Source organism: Lonchura striata, chromosome 3, assembly GCF_046129695.1.
Source record: "Lonchura striata isolate bLonStr1 chromosome 3, bLonStr1.mat, whole genome shotgun sequence".
In the NCBI taxonomy this organism is placed as follows: Eukaryota; Metazoa; Chordata; class Aves; order Passeriformes; family Estrildidae; genus Lonchura; species Lonchura striata.
This window is the reverse complement of record NC_134605.1, coordinates 79,497,691-79,504,583: the sequence shown is the minus strand read 5'-3', so window position 1 is coordinate 79,504,583 and position 6,893 is coordinate 79,497,691. Positions and strand designations below refer to the sequence as shown.

Sequence of the window (6,893 nt, the reverse complement as noted above, 5' to 3'; positions counted from 1 at the left end):
CAAAAGGAAAGCCAAGCAAGATTATTATGTTTTAAAAAACATGAAGCGTGAGCCACGGATACACCAGATGATTAAGCACCCCAACATTGTTCAGCTATATGAGACCTTGGAGACTGACAACTCCTATTACATGGTGATGGAGCTGTGCCTTGGTGGGGACCTCCTGGACAGAATTTGTGACAAAAAGAGGCTGGTGGAACAAGAAGTAAGGAGATACACCAGGCAAATTCTGTCTGCAGTAGAGTACCTGCATTGCCAGGGTATTGTTCACAGGTAAGATGTTTCTCCTCTTTCAAACAGTATAAAAAGGAAGTGTGCAAGAACATGGAGTACTTTTCTTCACCAAGAGCATTTATTTATTTTTCCATCATAAAAACAGGGATTACAAAGAATATTATGTTTTCTCAGCTCATATTAACAAAGCATTTTATTCTCAGTAGTGGTTAGTACTGTTATGAGTTGCTATGAACTCCTTGGGCAGTAAAGTAGAAATGATACTTATTCCAGGGACAAGAACTGATGAGCACAACAAACCAGTACTTTGCCACAATTATCTCAGAATTAGTTCATGACAAATGTGTATCTAATTCAAATATTTCAGTGTGGCTATGCATATAAATATTGTTGTGCTTTGGTTAGCCACAACATATTAAAATAACCATATGTCACTCAGAACAGAAATCCAAGCCCACTGCTTGTCAGGAGGACATGTCCTGCAGATATGAGTCTGTGACAAGTTGATGATTCTCCATGTTGGCTTCTGCATTACGAGGACTGGTCATGACTTCAGTCACTGCTAGAGGAACCTGAGCAGTCCACTCAAGGAGAGCTGATCTTCCCCTCTATCAGGGATCTTGGCACATATGCCAAGAGCAGCAGAAAAATACTTCCATTTTAGCTGGAAGAATAGACAAGACACAGTTTTTTCCCACCATTTTTCTGTTTTACTTAACGATTCACAGTCAATCAGATTCTTAATTTTAAATGGTAAATAGACTCGCCAAGAAAGCCCAGAGGACCTAAGAAGTAATCCAGTTGACTCCATCGTTACAGCAACCATGAAACAAATACGCTGTAAATGTGATGTCTCAGCATTTACAAGTGCTTTGTGACTCAAAATGCTTGCAATCCAGCACTTCATTACACTGGATTTGTCAATTAACAAGGAATGGTCAAGAAAGAAATAGTCAGTGTCTGACCTAGAGTATTTAAATGGAAAACAACAAAAAAACCCAGAAAACAAACCCAAGGGGCTTCACCCATTTAGTCCAGGCTGACATCCCTCACATGCTGGTTCCCCAGCTAATCTATTTTACAGCATTTCTTCACTACTCACGATCATAACATTCATGTTCTTCCCATGGTGACATTCACCATTAATTTCTCAAGTCCTGTTCCCATCTTTTTGTTTGGAATTATTCTTCACAGTGAGCTGGAGACTAGCCTGACTTTTTTCCCTACTTCTTTCTTTTTCTGTTGTTCAAGCTTTGCTGGAAAAGCATTGTGAGAGAGAATTTTGCTGCATATCCTGAGAGTAGACAGGTACAAAGTAGTGTGAGTTCCTCTAGTGACTTGATTTACTATCAAACTGCCCTTACTAAAGGAAAATTAATTCCTGGCTCTCCAGCACTTTGTCATAGGTTTTATGAAGTTCCATGGTCTGGCAGGGGCCCAGTCACAGGTGTAGGTTCAGTCAGCAGTACTACAACTCGTGACTTGCTGCTAGCTTTGAGATTCAGAGCTATGGCCTTGACCTCTTACCATGAGCAGATTGGGAAGGACCTGGAAGGGCTTCCCTACCCAGCTCCAGCTGCAGTGATTTATTGCAACTCGCTGCAGAGGTTAAACCAACAAGGATCATTTTGGGTGTATCCTCTTCTGAAAAGAAGGCATCAATGTTTCCAGAAAGATGAGTGAAGAAGTAGGAAAGTTACCTTACAAACCCTGTCTGGTTTTCCCATCTAAGCACTAAGAAAAGCTCAACTCCTTGCACTGGTTTAACACAAGGAAAGGAGGGTTCCCAAGCTGTCTGTTGGGAACAGCTGCTGATCCATGGGGAGGATCCTGGTAGAATGACACCAGTTATGAGTTCATGGGATGGATAATTGTGGGCCAGTGCTTGGGTCTATGCCAATAATTGAGGTGTCTGCTGATTGTAGGGTCTCATCTCATAGCTCATCACTTAGGAATGTACTAATTTAATTCAATTTTCTCAAAAGTGTCTTATGGGCATTCCTGATTTTTAACCCAACATGTATCTCAGAAAAAAAAATGTTTTCTACTGTCTTAACAATATATTTGATAAAAATGTGTAGCTGTTTTCAGTTGGTTTATCTCAACAGAAGTTCGACAGTGTTCAGATAGCTATTTGGTTTCTTAACCTTTGCTTCTCCAATTCATCACTTAAATCAGCACTGATGCAACAAATCCTTACAGGTTAAACTGAGTTCACATTTCAGAGTAAAGGTAGTAACCTTTCTTGTCCATGCAAGAGCATGGCTGATCTTTTCTCACAGTCGCCAAATGGCCCAGAAGACAGAGCATGGATTCCCAGCATTTTTCTGTGCCAGATATAAGAAGGTTCAGGCACAAGATCTGGCTCAACAGCTCCACAAACGAACACTCATCAGCTAAGTTCTGCTTACTATCCTTATGCCTGCCCTGGACATGGCCAAGTGGTGAGGTAATGCATCTGAGCTTACAAACCTCAAATAAAGTTGTGTAAGCTAAATCCCACTGCCTTGCAACTGGATTGAGGTAGTGCATGTGCAGTCACCTACCAACCCCTAGAGCTGGCACTTGTGAGGTGACAGTAACTTATTTGTTTGTACAGTTCCTAATTTTTCCTGGCTGTTTGCCCTGGATATTTTCCCTTCCTTCTTATAAAAATGTCACATATCCCTTTGAATCCCTACTGAACCAAAGTCCTGGAGAAACATCACAAGCTGCCCTCTAGGCTCTCTCTCTCAGAAGTCCCCAGGGGAATGAGGAGGAAAGAAATCATGGTGTTGCTAAAATTTACAACATTCCTTGGAAAGTTTCCTTTGGGGGAAAAAAAGAACATGATGTATCTTTAATGTAAGATAACTTCTGACATTATGTAAACTTTCATAGTGACCATTATCAGGCAAGAAAATCTGCATTTTTTTAACTCTCTGAGCAGTCAGCTCAGCCTATAGAACAGCAGTTGTAGCAATCCAACATAACATTATTTAATGGCAGTGAGTAAAAGTCATCAGAGTGCACTGTGAGGTGCTAAATCTGATAGAAAGGTCAGATTTGCAGTAGCCTGAAACACAAATAGTTTTAAACCACAGCATTTCAGTGCATAGGGTTATGACATGGGCAGGCTATGAACAAACTTGCTTTAAATCTACCTCCCAGCTTTTGGGCACTGGCTAATTTGCCACTCCAGAGAATATGCCGTTCAAATTAAAACTTATTAAAGAGATATCATTAGAACTATCCCCACTCCCATTCTCAGCCTGGGGCAGCACAGGGCTTTGAATGCAATGTTGTCCCATCCAGAGCCACAGAGTTAAAAGGATGCTCCCCTAAACCACCCATCCTGACCACCTCCAGGCTTGATCCCCTGCAGGAATGCAGTGCTGTTTATATAGCACCAGTCCATCCAGCCTTTGTTCCTTGTTCCCATCACTTCTTTTGATGTATCCTCCAAGAGCTCAAAAAAGCACTTCACAGCTTCAGCAGACGGGAGGGAAATCCAGGATTTAGCAAAGCATCGCAGGCTCTTCAACTGGCTCCCAACTCTGAAACTACACTGGCTGAGGTCTCCTCCATGATAACAAATATTTCAGTTGCCACTTCAGGCACTCCCCACAGTGAGGCATTATTCTGGCTTTCACTTTTAGTTTGGAAATATGTAAATGTTCACACAAGTACCTGAGCCAGCATTTTTCTTGCAGCTTGAATTACATCCTCCTGGCAGGGGGGTGGCTGATACTGGTTGATCCTGTTTACACAAACATCACTGAAGATGTCTTCACTTTCAGGGTAGCTATCTCCAACACAGCTCTGGTACATCTCCCCTCTTCTACAAGCAAGGCAAATCTCACTTTCCAGTTCCTCTCTCATCCTTCTCATTTCCCAGGCACAATTTACTTGCAAAGAAATCAGAAATATTTAGCAGTGCTTAGTACTTCAAAAAGGCAAAATAACTGTGGTCCAATATGTGCAACTTTTTACTCAAAAGAAATAAATGCAATTCATTTTAAAAAAAGTCTAAATCATTAGAACATATTTCCTAAATCCAATACTTTATTTTAAATATATATTAATAAAATATTCCCTGAAATACAGATAGTTTTCATTTTCCTGACTGAAAACTTCAGGAAAGAATAAGGATCTTGTTACAATTGCAGGCAGAGTTTTGCAGAACTATTGTTATAATTTTAATTACAGTTTTTTTTACAGTTTTTTTTTTTTTGCCAAAAACTATCTGCAAATATTTAGCTGGGAAATCAGGCATTGTTTTTTGTCTTAATTTCAGGGACCTAAAAATTGAAAATTTTCTTCTTGATGAGAACAACAACATCAAAATCATTGGTAGGTACACTACTATCTGTGAAGCTTGTTTTCTGCTTTTTTTGTGTGTGTGTGCAGCTTCAGCTCACTTGATGAGAGAGCTTGTGATTATTCAATAAATATATTTGAGCTTTTAGAGTGAATTCAAGTTATGAAGTATAACTAAACAGCTTGTTTATTTGCTGTTTGGCTGAAACATATTTTTAAAAGAACAAGGAAAACAATTTTGCCTGTTGTTTTTCTTGTGTGCTGATAGTGAACCAAGAAACAATTACAGCTTTTATGTGTAGAAAACTGTTCCTAACAGAAGTGATTTGTAGACAAAGAAATAAATCTTCTGGGGTGAAACACAGGTATGGACACTTTAGTTTCTGGTAAGTCATTACTTCAGCTAGAGACCTCATCATTTGGTATGTGTTAAAAAAAAAAGTTTTGGTCACTAACAGAAATCTTGCTAGGCCTGTGAAGCAAACATTTATAAAAATGAGAGAATTTGCACCAAGCAGTTAACACAGCTCAGAGAAACATTAATTTTATTCTATAGAAACTTCACAGAAAAATCCCCACAAGGGATACTAAATCTTAAAGAAGCCACATGTTTAACCCAGTGTTTCCCAAACTTTTAAAAGCTTAACACCTCTGAGAAAAAAAGGCACCAACTCTTCACCCCTGTTTTATAGCCAGCCGGTCCTTTACAATCACACCTTTCTCTTTCCTCCCCATCACACAAATGCATATACACAGAGAAAAAGGCTTAAATTAGCACTTTTCCCCCACATTTACCATGGGCTAAAGCACAAAGAGCTGAGCCCAATGCCATAGCTCATTAAGCCATGCTAATGTGGCTCTGTTGTTAAGCTCATGCACTCAACAGAGACAAACCAAAATAATTAAACCAAAATCAACCAAACCAAGTCCATGGCTTCACTGTAAGGCCCCTGCTAATTCATGGCATGTTTATTCAAACCATAATTGGCATCTACAGCTGAGATATCATTAGATGCTACAACTAGCTGCTGGTTTTGTCTTTCTCCTATTTTCGGATAATTGGTAAAGTCAAAGTAATTTCAAAAGAGACAAAAACTTATTTGCCTTTGGCTTTGTTACTATCAGATTTTGGACTGAGCAATACTGCAAGGTTTGAGGGTCTCTCCCAGGAGCTGTTACATACCCAGTGTGGAAGTCCAGCTTATGCTGCCCCAGAACTCCTTGCTCATAAGGAATATGGTCCAAAGGTAGATGTCTGGTCCATGTAAGTAGATCTAAAAATGTACTTATTGAAACACTCTCAGCATTAATTGGTTTAGATAAGACTGATATAAATGGGTTGGTGGCATTTAATTTTGGGGCATTAAAGGCAGAAGAAGAGAAGGGTTGCCAGAAAAAAAATATCAGGGAATATATATCAGAAAATAATATCAGGGAAGGGTCGCCAGAAAAAAAACAAACTGAGTATCTTGAAATGTGCCCCCATTGCAAAACACTGGAGGGAAAAAAATGAATGATCAATACACATGCTATTCTGGAGAGACCCTGTGCTATGAGAAACCAGCAGAAGGTAGGGTATCTGCATGTAGGAACCTGTTCTTAAAAGTCAGAGAAAGAATTGTACATAACAACTCTCTCTAATGACACCCCTGCCCTCCTGTCCTGGCAGGCAGTTTCAGCTGATAGTTGAGTAACTTCTGTCAAAATCAGACTCCTTGAAAGCCTGGACTGACAAATGGGTATTTTCTGTCTAAGGTGTATCTTGCCTAAAAAAAAGAAATCTGTACAGAAAAATTGAGTCTCAGGGAACAGGCCAAAGATATGGTTATAAGAGAGCAACAGAGCTATGAGACTTTCACCCATACCTTAGTGAGGCGCTTTATAGTTCTTTAAATTATTATCTCTGCTGAGCTCAGTAGAAAAATACAGGACAGTTGGAGGGAGGTCTGAGCAACCTGGTCTGGAGAAAGGTATCACTCAATATCACTCAGCAGAGGTATTGGAGCTGCATGATCTTTAAGATTCCTCTGACCCAGGCCATTCTATGGTTCGATGATTCACTCCATGGTGAAGAACAGTTCTGTTGTGGTGGTGCAGTTCAGCTGGAGCAAGGAAGTACCATGGAGAGGGTTCAAGGAAGCCTCCCTGTTCACAAACTCAGTACAGCTAAGCAAGTTTTCCAAATGTTGGTACTTTTCCAGACTGAATGGCAAACCTTCACAAAGCTTGCTGATTGCTGCTAGCACACTGTTAGTCTTTTGCAAGAGATAAAGATTTAAGTCTTTAGCCAACAGCAAGCTGTTACCAAATGAAAGCCTTCTAGGCATAAGTCACACCTAATTTAGCAATCTGAGCAAAGC

At 39.9% G+C, this 6,893-nt stretch overlaps 1 long non-coding RNA gene across 1 annotated transcript; it reads left to right on the top strand.

The window, feature by feature from the left end:
* The first annotated feature begins 246 nt into the window (after positions 1-246).
* Positions 247-5,700, top strand: LOC110479199 (uncharacterized). The gene is made up of 3 exons (XR_002466887.1): positions 247-273; positions 4,511-4,566; positions 5,659-5,700. It is a non-coding gene; the product is annotated as an uncharacterized LOC110479199 (long non-coding RNA).
* Positions 5,701-6,893: the final 1,193 nt, after the last annotated feature.